This window comes from Staurois parvus, unplaced genomic scaffold (assembly GCF_062004578.1).
Source record: "Staurois parvus isolate SC_StPar_1 unplaced genomic scaffold, SC_StPar_1.0 ptg001418l, whole genome shotgun sequence".
Taxonomy (NCBI): Eukaryota; Metazoa; Chordata; class Amphibia; order Anura; family Ranidae; genus Staurois; species Staurois parvus.
Genome location: NW_028319214.1, coordinates 743416 through 762973, shown reverse-complemented (window position 1 = coordinate 762973; position 19558 = coordinate 743416). Strand labels below are relative to the sequence as shown.

General features: G+C 41.1%; 1 protein-coding gene across 1 annotated transcript in view; it reads left to right on the top strand.

Moving 5' to 3' along the window:
* Positions 1 to 19558, top strand: part of ABCB9 (ATP binding cassette subfamily B member 9) — a 72591-nt gene that overhangs the window by 37105 nt on the left and 15928 nt on the right. The gene's annotated exons all lie outside the window — the stretch shown is intronic.

Below are 19558 nucleotides of genomic sequence, written 5' to 3'. Positions count from 1 at the left end.
ACCTTACAAATATAGACTATACATTTACATTTTTTTTTTAAATATTGACCTGAACATATGCATATATATTTAACTAATCTAAGGAGAAGTATTGAATCACGTGTGTAGGGATTTTGAGAGATCAACACAAGCACAAGAAGAACATACAAGCTCCATGCAGGTGGTGTCATGGTTGGGAATTAAAGTGGTTGTAAATCTCGCACATGAAATATGTCTCAATTAAGAGGGGGGATTTACTAAAACTGGAGTACTCAGAATCTGGTGCAGCTGTGCATGGAAGCCAATCAGCTTTTAACTTCAGCTTGTTCAATTAAGCTTTGGTAGTAAAACCTGGTTGCTTTCTGTGCACCAGATTTTAGTAAATAAACCCATAAGTGTCATTTCTGTCTGCTGTTCATTCCTCTGCTATCAGCATGAGTCACTTCTTTTTTTTTTTTTTTAATTTAAATATTTATAAATTTTTCATATTATTACAAATACCCATGAAGGGAAACAATTCACATATAAACATTTATAACATTTCTACATTTCCCCTTCTAAAAACTCTTTTCTTTCCCGACCCACCCCCTCCCATACCAGCCCCCCCCTTCCCCCTCCTCCCCCTCTGCAGGCTCTAACCCATTCTAGTCTCTCGAGGCTTATTAACTTTAAATAACATCCTAGTTTATAGTTTTCTATATTTCTCTTTCAATCCTGCTTTTTCCCACTTTTCCCATCTCTTATGATATACTCCCGTTCTATCTTCCTGCATATGGTACGTTTTTTCCATTCTACCAATCTGATTTACTCTATTAATCCAGTCTTCCTCCTTCGGTACCTCAGTTTTCTGCCAAAACTTGGGTATCAAACCTTTTGCCGCATTTAAGTAGTACCATACGCCTGACTCTTTGTATTTATTTACTGATGTCTCAACATTATGTAGGAGGCACGTCGTTGGGTCTAACCCTATGTCGTTTCCAGTTATTTCTTCAATCAATTTGACTATTATCTTCCAGAAAGCTTGGATTTTCGGACATTCCCACCAAATGTGAAACACCGTGCCTATCTCTCCACATCCTCTCCAACACATTTTTGAATTTTCCCCATTCATCTTATGCTCAACACTCGGTGTAATGTGCCATCGTGTCACACACTTATAATTAATCTCAACCTCTCTCATACTAACGTTCTCGTGTATCAGTCTAAATATCTTTCTCTGTTTATCCTCATCAAACACTACTTCCATATCCCTTTCCCATTTTGTTATAAAAGTTAACTTTGTGTTTGTGTCTAATTCTGTGAGTATTCTATAGATTTTCGCAATACCGTGCTTCCCATCCCCCCGTGTTTCTAACAGCCTTTCAAACATATTCCACTCCTGTTTTAATCTCAGGGGTTTCGGGAGATTTCCAATAAAACATTTCAATTGATGGTATTTCCACTCATCTATTCTAGTGAAGATATCTCCCTTCTTCTCTGTTAATTCTTTAAATGGTCTCAATTCCCCCTCCACCAAAACATCTCTCAGTTGGGTATCTTCCTTTCTAAACCATCTCCCTGATATCTTATCCTTTCCCGGAGGGAAGTACTCAGTATTTGTAAGAGGCATTAATATAGAATTAAAATCCCATTTCATATTTTTGTGTAAGTTGTCCCATACCCTTAAAACATTTAAAGTGTAAATACTTGTGCTTTCTTTAATTCCTCTAAACTGTGCTGGAACCCATATCATCTTACTCAATCTAATCCCACTAAGATCATTTTCAATCTTTACCCAACTTTTCCCCTTATGGTCGTATAAGGTCCAGTCGTATATTCTTGCTAAGACCACTGCTTTATAGTATCTCTTGACATCTGGCAGACCCATTCCCCCTTTCTCTTTAATCCTACTTAATATTTCATATGATATTCTTGGTTTTTTATTCTTCCATATATATCTTGTTAACATTTTTTTTATTATCTTAAAGAAGGCCTCTGGAATTTTAATTGGTACCATTTGAAATCTATACAATATTTTAGGTATAATCACCATTTTGACTAGGTTTATACGTCCTATCCAGGATGGGTTTCCTCCTTCTAATGTTTTTAATTCTTCCCTAATCTCGTTTATCAAAGAAATATAGTTTAATCTATATAAATGCTTAGATGAGACAGTGAGTTTTATTCCTAGGTATTTTATATCTTTTTCTCTCCATATAAAGGGGAATTCTTTTTGTAGCTTTTCTTTTTCGTTCTTTGGCATATTAATATTCAAAATCTCTGTTTTTGTTGGGTTAATTTTTAGATTTGATAATTCACCATACTCCTTCAGGATCTTCATTATATTTGCGAGTGTTATTCGGGGATTCCCCACATAGAACAATAAGTCGTCCGCAAAGGCCGCTACTTTATGTTCTATAGTTTCTATCTGAATTCCCTTTACCGCTCCACTATTCCTGATTGTTGACAACAGAGGTTCCAGTGACAAAACATATAGTAAAGGGGACAGTGGACAGCCCTGTCTTGTTCCATTAGACATCCCAATGGGGTCTGATCTCTCCCCATTTACCGTAATGATTGCGGTAGGCTCCCTATATAATTTACTTATCCACTCACGCATTCTATCTCCTATCCCCAGCGCTTTTAAGTTGTCCATCATAAAGCCCCAGTCCACTCTATCAAATGCCTTCTCTGCATCAATTGACAAGAGCACCACCGGGGCTTTCCCTTTTCTACTTTTCTGAATAAGCATCAGGGTTCTCAAGCCGTTATCTCTACCCTCTCTCCCTGGTACAAAGCCCACCTGATCTCCATGGATCCAATCAGACATTAGATCTTTCAACCTGTTTGCTAGAACCTTTGCATACAGTTTGGTATCCGTGTTCAACAATGAAATTGGTCTATAACTGGAGCACTGAGAGGGTCTTTTCCCTCCTTGTGAATAAGTACTACATGGGCCTGTAAAGATTCTCTCCTCACCTCCATCCCACCTCCCAAAGCATTCATATACTTCTTCAGCTTGGGTAACAGTAATTCACTGTATTTCTTATAATACTTAACTGTGTAACCATCCGGGCCTGGGCTTTTTCCTCCCCCTGTACTTCTTAATGCTGCTTTAATTTCTTCCTGGAAAATTTCCACGTCCAAGGAGTTCAACTGAGCTTCACTTAGTTTTGGTAGTCCCGCATTTTTTAAATATATCATCCTTTTTTCATTAATTCCCTCTCGGGTTTCTTTTGGAGAGCCTTGGGGACTAATATTATATAACTTTCTATAATAATCCGTGAACACTTTAATAATCTCTTTAGTTGAATGGACCAACTCCCCCTTGGGACTTTTTATCTTTTCTATATAGTTCCTATTTTTCTTTTTATTCAAAGCTCTCATTAAGTATTTTCCTGGTCTATCTCCCCATCTATATCTCTCACTTAAGACTTTGTTATAAACTCTTCTCTTCTCCTCATCCATCAACATCTCTAGCTCATCTTTTTTATCCATTAACTTCTGTCTTGTATCTTTTGTTATTTTCTTCTTGTGGATCTGCTCCAGGTCCAGTATTTCTTTTAAAAGCCCACTGACCCTCTCTCTTCTTTCTTTTTTCTTCCTTGCTCCTGCCGCAATCAAGATTCCTCTTATAAATACCTTATGACTCTCCCAAACTGTAGCTATCGATACTTCCTCTGTTTCATTCTCCTTAAAATATACCTTAATCTCTTTCTCGATCTTCTGAGTTATATCCTCATCCAGAAGAAGGGCCTCATTTAACCTCCACCCTAAACCTCCAGTCCACCTTCTTCCCCATCCCATTTTCATTACGACAGGGGCATGGTCAGAGAACGTTCTTGTCTCTACTTCTATTTTAACCAAAAGTTCAATGAGTTGATGATCTATTAGAATATAATCTAATCTCGAGTATGTCTCATGTGCATTAGAGAAGAAGGTATAGTCTCTGTCTTTCATATGCATTATTCTCCAAGTGTCCACTAGTTGATACTCATGAATCACTTTTTTCAAAGCTCTCAGAGATCTACCCCCCTCTCTTTGGACAGAAGAAGTAGCGTCCTTTTGTGGATCCATACAGAAATTTAAATTTCCTGCTACTATCAATCGCCCTTTTTTGAATTCTATCAATTTTTTCAACAGACCCTTCATATACATCTCCGGTTTCTTATTGGGGCAGTATATATTGGCTAATGTACACTCAATCCCCTGAAGTTTACCTTTCAAGAATAAAAATCTCCCCTCAGGATCGGTCCTTCTATCCTCCAACTCAAATCTCATATTCTTTGCCAATCCTATTGCAACCCCTTTTGCTCTTTTAATTGGAGAATCTGCGTAGTACCATGTTGGATAATATTTAGATTTCAATTTCACATTTGCCTCTATCTCAAAGTGTGTCTCCTGTAAGAATACCACTGACGTTGCCCTGTGATGTAACTCCTTAAGCAACTTAAATCTTTTCCCTGGACAACTCAGCCCATTCACATTATAGGTTATAAACTGTATTTCTTCCATCCTTCTTAGTTCGCTCTATCTCTCTTCCAAATTGCCTCTTCCTCTTTATCCCTACTATCATGCAGAGTTTTAACCCAGTAGCCCCTCCCCTCCCTCCCTCCGACCCAACTCCCATCCCCCCCCCCTCCCATCCCCTCATCCCTCATTCTTTTTTTCCCCCTACCCGTTTTTAGGCTTAGATACTGCCTATAAATCATTTGTGGCTCTATTCCCACCATTGATTTGGTACTTTGGGCATAAGCTCCACCCATGGTCGGCTAGCCTCTCCTCTGACCTCCCCAGGTCCCCTCTCTCTATCCACAGGACTCAGGGAAATACTAAAATCTTCACTTCCCCCCTCAACCAAAGCTCCAGAGGGACTACTATTTCAACAAAGGTGGGGCCTGGGGGGTCGAGATAGAAAGAAGAGGAAAAAGAGAAAAAAAAAAAAAAAAGCATTTTTACTTAATTCTCCATCCCCTCTCTCCCCACCCCCGGGCCCCCCCTCCCCCCGACCCGCTGCCAGTCCTCTTTTCGTGTATCTTCTGTATCTCTTTTTTCTTCTTCTTCTTCCCACCTCGCTATCACCATTCTTTGCAGTTTCAGTCTGTCACAAAAATCTCTCAATTCCTCCGGGTATCTCAAGTACAGTGGGGATCAAAAGTTTGGGCACCCCAGCTAAAAATTTGTATTAATGTGCATAAAGAAGCCAAGGAAAGATGGAAAAATCTCCAAAAGGCATCAAATTACAGATTAGACATTCTTATAATATGTCAACAAAAGTTAGATTTTATTTCCATCATTTACACTTTCAAAATAACAGAAAACAAAAAAATGGCATCTGCAAAAGTTTGGGCACCCTGCAGAATTTATAGCATGCGCTGCCCCCTTTGCCAAGCTGAGACCTGCCAGTGTCATGGATTGTTCTCAATCATCATCTGGGAAGACCAGGTGATGTCAATCTCAAAGGTTTTAAATGCCCAGACTCATCTGACCTTGCCCCAACAATCAGCACCATGGGTTCTTCTAAGCAGTTGTCTAGAAAACTGAAACTGAAAATAGTTGACGCTCACAAAGCTGGAGAAGGCTGTAAGAAGATAGCAAAGCGTTTTCAGATGTCAATATCCTCTGTTCGGAATGTAATTAAGAAATGGCAGTCATCAGGAACAGTGGAAGTTAAAGCAAGATCTGGAAGACCAAGAAAAATATCAGACAGAACAGCTCGCAGGATTGTGAGAAAAACAATTCAAAACTCACGTTTGACTGCACGATCCCTCCAGAAAGATCTGGCAGACACTGGAGTTGTGGTACACTATTCCACTATAAAGAGATACTTGTACAAATATGGTCTTCATGGAAGAGTCATCAGAAGAAAACCTCTTCTACGTCCTCACCACAAAAATCATCGTTTGAACTTTGCAAATGAATATATAGACAAGCCTGATGCATTTTGGAAACAAGTTCTGTGGACCGATGAGGTTAAAATTGAACTTTTTGGCCGGAATGAGCAAAGGTACATTTGGAGAAGAAGGGGCACAGAATTTAATGAAAAGAACCTCTGTCCAACTGTTAAGCATGGGGTTGGATCAATCATGCTTTGGGGTTGTGTTGCAGCCAGTGGCACAGGGAACATCTCACGAGTAGAAGGAAAAATGGATTCAATAAAATTTCAGCAAATTTTGGATGGTAAGTGGATGCCATCTGTGAAAAAGCTGAAGTTAAAGAGAGGATGGCTTCTACAAATGGATAATGATCCTAAACACTCCTCGAAATCCACAGGGGATTACATCAAGAGGCGTAAACTGAAGGTTTTGCCATGGCCTTCACAATCTCCTGACCTCAACATAATTGAAACTCTATGGATAGACCTTAAAAGAGCAGTGTGTGACAGACAGCCCAGAAATCTCAAAGAACTGGAAGACTTTTGTAAGGAAGAATGGGCAAAGATACCTCAAACAAGAATTGAAAGGCTCTTGGCTGGCTGCAAAAAGCGTTTACAAGCTGTGATACTTGCCAAAGGGGGCAGTACAAGATATTAACTCTGCAGGGTGCCCAAACTTTTGCAGACTCAATTTTTTTGTTTTCTGTTATTTTGAAAGTGTAAATGATGGAAATAAAATCTAACTTTTGTTGACATATTATAAGAATGTCTAATCTGTAATTTGATGCCCTTTGGAGACTTTTCCATCTTTCCTTGGCTTCTTTATGTACATTAATACAAATTTTTAGCTGGGGTGCCCAAACTTTCGATCCCCACTGTATGCTGTAACACCATTTTTCCAGCCAATTAAACAAGCTGGAGTACCCCATCTATACTGCACATTCTGTTTTCTCATTTGATCCAACAAGGGTCTCAGGGATCTCCTTCTCCATAGGGTCTCCGATGTTAAGTCCGCAAAATTTTGGATATTTAAGTCTCCATACTTAATTAATGATCTTCCTTTAATCTTCCTCCATATCTCATCTTTGACCCCAAATTTTTGGAACTGGACCACTGAATCTCTTGGTCTTTCTTTCTCAGCAGCTTGATGGAACTTTCCTATTCTAAACACTCCGTCCAGTTTAATCCCGTCTGTTTCAGGTCTGCCTCTTATGGAGTTTAGAATTTTTACAACTAGATCAAATAGTAATTCCCCTTTTACATGCTCTGGAATTCCTCGTACTCTAAGGTTACGCCTTCTTTCTTTATTTTCTTGAACTTCCATCCTATAGAGCAATTTTTTCTGGGTATTCTCCAAATAGGTTATTTTTTTCTCTAGATTATCTATGGTTTGGGCCTGGTTTTTAACTTTCTCCTCTGTTTCTTCCACTCTCGATAACAGGTGTCCTAAATCATTCCGCATAGCTGTCATTTCATGTTTTATCGTTTTTTCTAGATTTTGGAACATTTCTATCATCTCCTTTTTATTTGGTACTTGTAGTTCACCGTCTGATTCTTTTTTTTCCAAGCCATCTGTTGTTAGGTGGCTACAGCTACTATTCATGCCCATTGATAATCTAGGACTATTTCCCAAGCTACTGTCCATTTCCCCTTTTGCGCTTGCGCCTTGGGCCCTTTCTGGCGTAATATTTCCGTGTGATGTAAATTTCTTTATCGTGCCTGTTTGAGACCCTTTGAGCCCTGCTCCCTTAGGACCTTTATTCTTCATGTCCTCAAAATATCTGATTTCTTCTCTTATTCTCAAGAGGGTGTTATACCAGTCCTTTAATTTGTGAACCAGACAAGCCTGCTGTTTTTCCTTATGATTTTTACTCTCCTAGGACACCTGGAGCTCTTCTCATCTTCTCATTCTTAACCCTGGGAATCCTCCTCTCCTCTCCTTCACCCCTTGGTCTCCTATGTCTCTCGGGGGACCCCACACAATAAGCCCCCAGCAGCTCTCACTCACCCTTCTTCTTCTCCAAACGGTGGCTCCGAGCTTTTAGATGTAGGGCTTTCGCAGCAGCTCAGTCCTAGGGGGGATTCCACTGGGTTTCCACTTTTCTCCACCTATTTTTTGTTGGAGATCGTCCCAGGGAAGCAGGGTGGGTCTCTTAATTCTCCTGGGTTGCCCAGACCCAGGATCGATCAGCTGGCCGGGGGGTTTGAGCAAATGTAAGCTGGCGGCTCCCTCTTACATCGGGACGCCGGCCGGTTTTCTCCTTCTCCCAGAGATCCTCCGGGGCTGGTCACGTGCTCTCACCACGTCACCTTGCCTCTCAGCCTCCCGGATCTCTCCCTTGTGAGGCGCCGGGTGGACCAGCGCATCACTGCCACCTCCGCCCTGGTCCCATCTCCGGCTCTCTCGTTTCTCCTCCGCTGTTTAGCAGACTCCGGTGAGTCGGATCCCAAATCCCTGCTCCAGAGGGTCACTGGGGAGGTCGGGTAGCGGAGCTTAGCAGGGAGCTATTGCCGCACGCTCCCTACAGTTGCCATGTTCAGGCTCCTCCCCCCGAGCATGAGTCACTTCTGACAGGTTTTCCTGACACCAATAGAAAAATGGTGACAGGGGAGGGACCTACAGCAGATTGACAGCCTTAGCTCTGATCCTGTGTGCTGTTTGGAGGTGTGTGTGTGTGTGTGGGGGGGGTGAATATGATGTCCTTTCCATCCTCTCCTCACTGTGCTCTGCAGTGTGTAATTTTAACTCTCTGCCCACTCCTGTTTTCTGAACCCTCATACAAGAATTACAAACTCTGGACTTTGAACGGATGTAGAGAATGCTACAGATAGACAGGTGCAACCAGGGGCGGACTGACAACTCATGGGGCCCCCGGGCAATAGGGGATCATGGGGCCCCTGTGTCCTTGCCCAAACTCAAAAAAGCCTATGAAAAAGGTACCAAGGGCATCTCATGGGGCCCCCTACTGACCACGGACCCTCGGGCAGTGCCCGAGTTTCCAAATGGTCAGTCCGCCCCTGGGTGCAACGTATGTAGGAGGATTTTTTCCATCTCTGTGTATCACCTGAGGCCAGTCACTTCACTTCACTTTAAACCAATGATCTCAGTGCTGCAAGGCAGAAGTGTTAACCACTTCACCATTGTATTCAGTGGGAGGAACCACTAAGCGCTAATGGGGACCCAGGAAGCCAACAATTCTGGAAGTGTTGGTTCTCCTGCCTGTTTCAGGGTAGGGGGCAATTCCTATGTATTGCAGCAGTGTTTGTTTGTGCAGGCAAGAGGAAAGGTAAGTAGTTATACTCCTCCTTTTAGGTACCTCTTTATTTTCAATTTTATATTGGGGAGAGGGTCACTTTAAATGTTTCCTAAAAGTGAAGGTTCAGAATAGCAGGGTACGTGAAACTAACTCTGGCCAGGCAGATAAATACTCAGTTGACATATATGTGAACTGTTTTAGCAGCCAAAATATTTGTGATTCACTTAGCCACTTTCCCTGACTCACACAAACATACAGTGACCATTGTCTTTTTAAATAAACGTTAATTACAAAATGTTGTCACATCCCAGTCCCCTAATTTTCTGGTCAGCCATTAAAGGAGCAGCTCATGAGTGAGGTCATTTATGTGCTTGCCTTCCTGCAAGTATATTCACTGTGTTAGACTGTGATTGATTATCTGACACTTCTGGCCCTCTCTCTGTCTGAGTTGTAATATGAACAGGTTTACATTAAGCTGTTGTAAGGGGGAATTTGAGGTGTTTCTAGTAGATTTAAATACACATTTAATATTTTTATTTGCTTGCAGTTCCATGTTCCAAATATATCTAAAGTCCGAAGCTTTAAAGCTTTTTGAATAGAAGGGGAAAGAATTAGAAAATTTCACTCTCTCTCTTTGTTCTGGTGACCATTGTCACTGGGATGGAAAGTGATTGGAAATCCAAAATTTTGAGTTGTCTCCAGAAAAGGAATAAAGGAGAAATCTTCCAATGGGGCAAATATTCTGGTGGCACTTGAATGGAATTTTCCTCACTTTGGAGAGATTTCATCTTACTCCCTGTGGTATCTACAGGACAGGAAATGAAGGGGAATCTCCCCAATGGCATAAAGATGAACAAAATTGACATGGGGTTTAAAGTGATTAGAAACCCTCACCTTGTAAAACAACCAGTTCAGTTTAAAATACAAATGAAAGGCAAAACATTTGTGTATAGCAATAAAAATATTAATACCTGTTTTCCCCCTTTTTATATAAGTGATCACATTCTCTCTGTTCTCAGCCACATGAGAGCTAGGGGAGGAGAAACTGCACCACACTGATCTTCCCAGTGAAAGGCGTGTCAGCAGAAATCTGATCATTGGAGGAGAGCAAGCTGAGTTTCCAGCACAGCTAGAGAACTGACTAAGGTGTGTTCTCATGCTTAGAGTGGTCAGTTTTCAATAGGAAAGCAGAAGGACGGGCAGGAACACCAGGAATTTCACGCAATACAAAGAAAACAGGATAATTTTTTATACATGTACATGGTACAGCAGGTACATATTAGGAATATGAAATGTTGGGTTTACATATTTTAATTAATCCTTGCTCTAACCAAAATGAAAAAAAAGCTGTGGCTTTAGATATAATTTAAGTAATCTTAAATTATAACAAAGTACCCCAAAACATTTTAAAAAAAGGTAATGCATTATAGAATTATGTGAAGTTGTATAATTTTGATTATATATGGGCACTTAAGTCCTAAAAAATACTTAAAGTGTTACTAAATCCAGGACTTTGTATTCATTCTATCTGGTCTCCCACAGTACACAGAACATGGAAGGGCAATTATTTTAGTAAATATAAACTGTTAAATACCTTTTCTCATCAGCAGTTACAGCAGTCTTGTGACATCTGCTGAGCACTGGTTAAAGCTTGGAGGAGTTTTCTTTCTGCTCTATTAGGATGCAAACCCCCTGACCTCTGTCTTGACAGTGCTGATTGGCCCTGTGTTGATCACATGCACTCTCCCAAGAAAAAAAACCTCTAGCAATACACACTAAATTGAGCATGTGCAGAAGGGCTACGGGTTCAGTCTGTCTTATCAGCGTGGACATTTGAACAAGAGGAGGGGCAGAGAAGTCAGGATCAAACAGCCTTTTTACACAATGCAAAGGATTAACCCCTTAGTTTCCACTGTGAGTATAGCAAGCATGCTTTACTGCATATACAGACTGATTTTACTGTTATGGGTTTAGTAACACTTTAACATGAGTGACTGCCTAGTCAGAATCCAACTATGTGAAGCATGTCAGAGCAACACCCTGCTGTCTGTTAAACAGATCTAGAAACAAATCCATCCAGCACCTAACCCTCCTTGTTGCAGCCTGGGAGTGAACTGTTAATGGTGATACCGTTTTGTAGCTCTGAACAAAAAGAGCCAGCACGTAACCTCCCCAGCGGTCTGATTATGTCCATATTTCTGTGCTCAAAGTGGTAAATTTTTTTGTATGGAAATATGTATTTTTTTTTATTGTAGGCCTGTAATTTTTAGGAAAAACTCACTGAAATCTGTCCGAACAAGAGTCTAGTAAACATCCCGGGTAGGATAAAACTTGAAACACGAAATCATAAATTATAATTTAATAAATAATCATAAAAAATAATAATATAATAATAATAAATTTAATTCAATAATATAATCAAACCAAAAACACTGAAATTTGAAATAGAGCGCCAAGTTCGCACATCACTGAGCAAAGTCGCAAAATCTTTTTCAGTGTCTGATGACAAATTTCCCCAAGAATCATTATCACTCAATTCTTGAAGTGGTTCGGATTTACTATCGCTGTTCTCTGGCTGGTCTAAGACCGCTTTTGACCTAAAGGGATGCTTTTTGGACGCCATGGACTTTTCTCAGTTTCCAGGCAGAAAGAACAGTAAAAATGCAGGCAGGGCACAGGACAAAGCACTCGGGACAAAATGTATGTGAAATGGTTTGATACAGTAATGTTTTACTATGTGATTTTAGTGATTTTAGTGAATGTCACTTTTTGTCATTTTCAAATTTCCCGCCGTTCCGTCCCCCGTACGTCCCGACGCTCGCAGAGGACGGAACCCAGTGGACAGATGCCGGTATCCGCCGGATTACATTGCCAGGGACACTGCAGGCGGGACATCGCGGGAGCGCAGGACAAGGTAAGTGACCGAGGGATCGCGGTGCAGCGCCGCATGGTAAGCCCGAGTGTAGCTCGGGGTTACCGCTTGTGGTACTGAAACTTTACCCCGAGCTACACTCGGGAATACCGTCAGGAAGGTTAAAGCGGAGTTCCAGCGGTTTTTGTGTTTATTAAAAGTCAGCAGCTACAAAAACTGTAGCTGCTGACTTTTAATAAACACACACTTACCTGTCCCGGAATCCAGCGATGTACTCAGCCGCAGCGTCCCTTCTCCCCTTCTCTCCTCCACAGCGCCAGCATCTCTTCTGTGGGCACCAGGCTGTGACAGCTTGTGGCTTCATGGCCTAGTGCCCACTGCACATGCGTGAGTCGGGCTGCGCTTCCTAATTGGTCCAGCAGTCTTCTGGGACCTGTGGAAGTTCCCAGGAGACTGCAGGAGGGAGGAGGGGGCCGAATTTCCAGCTCACTTTGCCGTGGCGAACTGAGCCAGAAGTGGGAGCTGGTTTCTGTCAAAAACAGGTATCCGCTCCCCCCTCCCCCCAAAAGGTGCCAAATATGGCAGTGGGGGGGGGGGGGGGGGAAGAGGCAAATAAGTGGAGCTTCCGCTTTTGAGTGGAACTCCGCTTTAACTGATGAACCTCACTATTTTAATGAAGTCACATGCAATGGTGACCGTAAGACATGTTCTAAGGCTTTATTGGGTTAAAGGTTTATTTATTGAGTGTTGGCCTCTTGTTCTGTTAAACAAAACTGTTAGGGAGTCATCTGTTAAAATATGTTTGCTTGGTTTTTTATTTCAAATTATGTTAAACACTGCATTATAAAGAACATTATAAAAACTGAAAAGGAAGCCACTCACCGTATAAAAGACTTCAGTCCAGTTTAGACTCTCCTTAGTACAGACTTTTTATGATGTTACAGATTAGAATCCAGAGAGTTGATCTTACAGCTCATGCACACAGAGCCTAAAGAACGCCACTTTTACAGGTGTTTGACTTTTTTTTTTCTGCTTGTAAATGCACCTCTGTGTTAATCTATATGTCCATGCACACATGGGCATTTATAGGCGTTTTAGAAGAGGAACGGTTACAGGCAGAGAAAAAAGAGAAAACCATCACCAGTGCACTCATGAGTGGAGCTTTTGGGCCAGAATTATTATTATTCTAATACAGGATTCAGTTACACAGCACTTTACAACATGAGGGCAGACAGTACAAATACAATCAATTTAATGCAGTAAGAATCGGAGGGCCCTGCCCATGAGAACTTACAATCTGAGAGGGAGGGTCAAGAAATACAAAAGGTAATAACTGTGGGGGATGAGCTGATGGAGAAAGTGGAGATACAGTTGTTAGGTGGGGGCAGGATAGACCTCTCTGAAGTGAAGGTTTTTTTAGGGAACATCTAAAAGTGGACAGAGTAGGAGATAGTCGGACAGATTGGGGTAGGGAGTTGCATAGGATGGGAGAGGCAAGTATGGTAGGAAGTAACCAGGGAGCTAGCGAGCAGAAGGTCTTGGGAGGAATGAAGAGAATTATTAGGTTGGTATTTTGAGACTAGGTTGGTGATGTAGCTGGGGGCTGAGTTGTGGATTGCTTTGTAAGTTGTTAGTAGTATTTTGAACTTAATTAGTTGGGTGAGTGGATGCCAGTGAAGAGATAGCTAGAGAGGGGTAACAGACACTGACCAGTTGTAAGGTGGATGAGTCTGGCAGCAGCATTCATGATGGACTGAAGAGGGGATAGCCTATGTAAAGGTAAGCCAGTGAGAAGGGAGTTGCAGTAGTCAAGGCAATAGATAACCAGGGAGTAAATTAGAAGCTATGTGGTGTCATTGGTTAGGAAGGGCCGTATTTTTTAGATGTTGCATAGCTTGAGGTGGCAAGCTTTGGACAGCAATCGGATGTGGGTTCAAAAGGATAGTTCAGCGTCCAGGATTACACTTAGCACCTTGGCATGCTGGGATAAGTTGATAATTGTGCCAACAATCTTCAAAGAGAAATCAGGGGAATGGGCAGGGTTTTGGTTAGATTGAGTTTGAGGAAGTGGTCTGACATTCAGACTGATATATCTGTAAGTAAATAAGTGATGTGTGTGGAGTGAGCTGAGGGGCAGAGAGATAGATTTGGGTATCATCAGCATAGAAATGGTATTGGAAGCCGTGGAAGGCTGTCAACTGACCCAGGGAGGAAGTGTAGATCGAGAATAGGAGAAGTCCAAGAACAGAACCGTGGGGGACCCCGACAGAGAAAGGAACAGGAGAGGAGGAAGTAAAATTGTTCTAACAAAAGTGAATGCTGACGAAACAGTGGGACAGGATGAGAACCAGAGTACAGTCACGGAGACCAAAGGAGTGGAGTTTTTTTGAGGTGGAGGGGGAGGTCCACTGTGTCAAATGCAGCAGAGAAGTCCAGGAGTAGGTGTACAGAATAGTATCCATTGGCTTTAGTTGTTTGTAGATCATTTGTGAGTTTTAGGAGAGCACTTTCTGTGGAGTGTTGAGGGCAAAATCCAGACTGAAGAGGATCAAGAAGGTTGTTCTCAGTGAGATGGTCGCTCATTTGGTTGTAGACCAGACTTTCAAGGATTTTGGAGGAAAAGGGGAGCAAGGAGATGGGGTGTAGGTTGGTGAGGTTCAGTGAAGGTTTTTTTAAGTATGGAGGTGACTAGTGCATGTTTTAGAGGGTTGGAAAGATGCCAGAAGAGAGCGAGAGATTAAAGATAGTGAGTTAGAGAGTGTAGGATAGAGCCAGAAACAATTATTATTCAGGCCAATGGTATCCATTAACGCTGAAATGCTTGACGTGCCTAAACATACATAAATGCGTGTGAAAAATGTGGCTTTAGGTGCATTCTTTGAAGTATTTTAAAATATTCAGTGTGCAGGAACCCTTAAAAATACTTTGTGGTGTCCCTTGATTTAGAAAAGGCTCTTTTTATTCACAAACAATTTTACAAAGTCTGCAACATCTAGGGAGTTATGGCAACAATGTGTTTGTGCTAAATCTGATGAATAAGCCTTTTTCTAATATACAGTATTGGTCAATTGCATGGACCCTGTTCACATCTGTGGATTTGGGATTGCAGTCAGGATTGACAAGATTCTGCCCGTGAATCTAAATTGCAGTGCAACTATGGCAAAATGCTCCACACGTTTGGGTGATATTCATTTTTAATGGAACCTCAAATGAGTAGCAAACAACAGGAGTAGGAGCTTCTTTTGGGTGACACGCTTTGTGCAACGCAGTTTGCTGCACGACAATCACAGCAAAATTGCAGCACGTTTGAGGTGCCATTAAAAATTAATGGCACCCATACACATGTGGTGCGTTTTGCCACAATTGCAGTGGGATTTGGAAGTGTGGGCAGAATTACAGCGATTCTGCCAGATGTGAACGGGGCCTAAATTAACTAAATTGAAGGCTTTTACATGGTGGGCTGCTTCCTTTTCTTTTGTAAAGTTAAAATTTTGAAGAGAAGCCAACTTCCCGAGTCAGGCAATTTATTAAGGAGCAGTGGAATTTTGTTTCTTGTTTCTCAATATAAAAGCCGAGCCTTCCAACATCTTTCAAACACAAGGGGATAAGGCACACAGCTACAATAATGTGCTCTTCTTCTGTGTTTGTATTTGGGTCAACCAGGACGTCTTTTGCTAAGTCTTGCTAAATCTATGCCAAATATCATGATGGTTCACCACACCCCATCCCATGAAAAAATAGAAGTAACTGAAAGTCAAACAGAAAAATAACACAAGTAAGTTCTTTTGTGAAGACATTTGGGTCAATTTATTAGTGGTTCCACCCAAGATTCAGACTTCATCCAACTCATCCAAGCATTTTTCTAATTATTCTGTGAAAATATGTAAAACTTAGTTTAAAGTTTTGGGAATCATATGTGGAAACATTGATAAATAGACAATATAATTTACATTTTGTATGTTTATGTTCGATATAAAGCAGACTCAACAAAAATAGCAATTTTGTCACCATGATGATTGGTCAAAAGTGATTGGGCTGTGAATTCAATCACAAGTAGGACTCCTTGTAGCAAGCTGTCAAAGTTCCATCATCATGCTGGTCATTCTTTGTTCTCATCACATCACTAACTTCAAATTTTTTTGGAGAGTGGGTTTTGCATTCCTGCCATTACTGATATGGAACAATTAGCGCAATACCATATTGGTGGCTGCCATTGGTACTCTAAATTTTATCATATTCTTTTGAAAGCTGGCAGTGAACAAATATGACAAATAACTTTCAGACAGCAAAATCAAAAGAAACATATTTGTGCCAAATGAGAATTTTTTTAAACATTTTGCCTTTCAGCCTTATTGTCTATGGTCTGTTGGTATGGTAGGAGAGTAAATGGGTACATGAGGTTTCATTCCCTGGTCTGCACTGGGGAAATAATTGACTAACTGGTTGCTATGGGGAAAATCTCCAGTATTTTTTCCCCATCTCATAAATGATACCTAATATACCTGGCTCTTTAGCTGATGTGGGTTTAAAGTCCCAGTAGGCACCTATGGCTATTTAACAACACCTGGAGAGTCATATATTAGGCTCCATGTACACTATCATTTTTTTTTAGCTCAAAAAACGCTGGATAAAAAACACTGGCAATAGAGTTTTTTAGTAGCATTTTAGGTGCGTTAGCGGTTTGCTAGCGTTTTTACAGTACCTGTAGGAAAATAAAAAGCTAGAAAAAAACTGTTAGGAGTGATTTATGAGCATTCAGAATTTTTCTGCTGGCAAATCACTCCCAAAAATGCAAAAAAGGTGTTTTTTTGGGGGGTCTTTTTGCTGCTAGAAGCTGAAGCTTGAGAAACGTAGTGTACATGATCACATAGACCTGTGATCTCTCCATAAAGAGGACCTGATGTTGTTCATCCCTTATGATAGCAATAAAGTTCAATTAAAAAAAAATGAAATGAAATAAAAAAAAGTTAAGAATTAGAGTAAATAATACATTTAAATTAAATAATAAAAAAATTAAAGTGCCCTTGAACCCTCCCTATGCTCAAACACAAATGCAAAGGTGAACATAGGTCCCTCAAATATGGTGATTGCACCACACATGTGAGGTATCAATGCAAAAATCAGAGTGAGAGAAGTGATTGTAGCCACGGTCCTCTTGTTTAGCTCTAAACTGGTAACGTGAAGGCTTTTGAATGGATGGTTTAATGTACCATAGTTTGTCCCCATTAGAGGAATGTGCAGTTTTAAAGCATAATATGTTGGGTAGCTTATTACTCGGTGTAATATCAGCTTTTATGTTTTGCAAAAAAATAGGGTATTACCATTATGTTTATATGCACTAAAATTCATTATTTGTATGTTTTCCCAAAAATTTGCATTTGATAAACTGCTGCCCAAATATTGTGCTCCAAAAAAAATTGTAACAACAACCATTTTATTCTCCAGGGCCTCTGTCTAAAAAAAAAAAAATTAAATTATACATTGCTAGGGAACATACTCTAATTTTTCTCACCCCTACTATTGTCAGCTATGACATGCAGGGGAGAAAGTGTGCTCATGCATTGTACCTATGTGTTGTTTCTTCTACATGTAGTAGAAGCATGGGACACAACAGACAAGTGGTGTTTTCATGGCAAGAGTTGTTGATCATTTTAGATGAAAGCTAAATTCATACAAGAATGATTTATTAATTGTTGGTTATCAGAGTTATGCTGTCCTACTAGTGGTTAGCTGACAGCTTGCTAACAAAACTGACTGAAGCAGCGTTGTGCTTCATTACAAAACTGAATAGTATACTGTATACAGTTGCAAGAAAAAGTATGTGAACCCCTTGGGATTACGTGGAGTTTTGCATGAATTGGGCATAAAATGTGCTCTGAACGTCATCTAAGTCACACCAATAGAAGAACACAGTCTGCTGAACATAATACTACACAAACATTAGATGTTGCCATGGTTTAATTGCACATAACATGTACACATTCACAGTGCAGGGAGGAAAAAGTATGTGAGGCCCTAGCTTAATGACTTCTCCCAGAGCTAATTGGAGCCAGGAGTGAGCCAACCTTGACTCCAATCAGTGTGATGATATTGGATGTGTTGCTGACAGCTGTCCTGCCCTTAAAAAACACACACCTGTTTTGGGTTTACTGGTTTCAAGAAGCACTGTCTGATGTGAACCATGCCTCGCAGAAAAGAGCTCTCAGAAGACCTACGATCAAAAATTGTTGACTTGCATGAAGCTGGAAAGGGTTACAAAAGTATCTCCAAAAGCCTTGATGTTCATGTGTCCACGGTAAGACAGACTGTCTACAAATGGAGAAAGTTTAGCACTGTTGCTACTCTCCCTAGGCGTGGTCGTCCTGTAAAAATGACTGCAAGAGCACAGCGCAGAATGCTGCATGAGGTAAAGAAGAATCCCAGAGTGTCAGCTAAAGACCTACAGAAATCTCTGGCACATGCTAACATTTTTGTTGACACATCTACAATAAGGAAAACATTAAACAAGAATGGAGTACATGGGAGGACACCACGGAAGAAGCCATTGCTGTCCAAAAAGAAGACTGCAGCACGTTTGAAGTTTGCAAAAGAGCACCTGGATGTTCCACAGCACTACTGGCAAAATATACTGTGGACAGATGAAACCAAGATTGAGTTGTTTGGGAAGAACACACAACACTATGTGTGGAGAAAAAAAGGCACAGCACACCAACATCAAAACCTCATCCCCACTGTGAAACATGGCGGAGGGAGCATCATGGTTTGGGGCTGCTTTGCTGCCTCAGGGCCTGGACGGATTGTTATCATTGATGGGAAAATTAATTCCAGAGTTTATCAAGACATTTAGCAGGAAAACGTACGACTATCTGACCAACTGAAGCTCCGCAGAGGATGGGTGATGCAACAGGACAATGACCCAAAGCATACAAGTCATTCAACAAAACAATGGCTGCAACAGCACAGAATACGCCTTCTGGAGTGGCCCAGTCAGAGTCCTGACCTCAACCCGATTGAAATGCTGTGGCACGACCTTAAGAGAGCGATTCACACCAGACATCCCAAGAATATTGCTACACTGAAACAGTTTTGTGAAGAGGAGTGGTCCAAAATGACTCCAGATCGTTGTGCAGGTCTGATCTGCAACTACAGGAAACGTTTGGTTGAGGTTATTGCTGCCAAAGGAGGGTCAAGCAGTTATTAAGTCCAAAGGTTCACATACTTTTTCCTCCCTGCACTGTGAATGTTTACATGTTATGTGCAATTAAACCATGGCAACATCTAATGTTTGTGTAGTATTATGTTCAGCAGACTGTGTTCTTCTATTGTTGTGACTTAGATGACGTTCAGAGCACATTTTATGCCCAATTCATGCAAAACTCCACGTAATCCCAAGGGGTTCACATACTTTTTCTTGCAACTGTAGGTTGCAAGCCGACGATCCCCGCAAGATGGATCGGATCTGCGGATTGGGGAGCATAATGGATCGGACTCCGATCCATTATGCTCAATCCCCAGATCCGATCCATCCAGCAGGGATCGTCGGAGGGGTGACACCAAGTGTTACCGCACAGGGTAACACCAACCCTAGGGACGCCC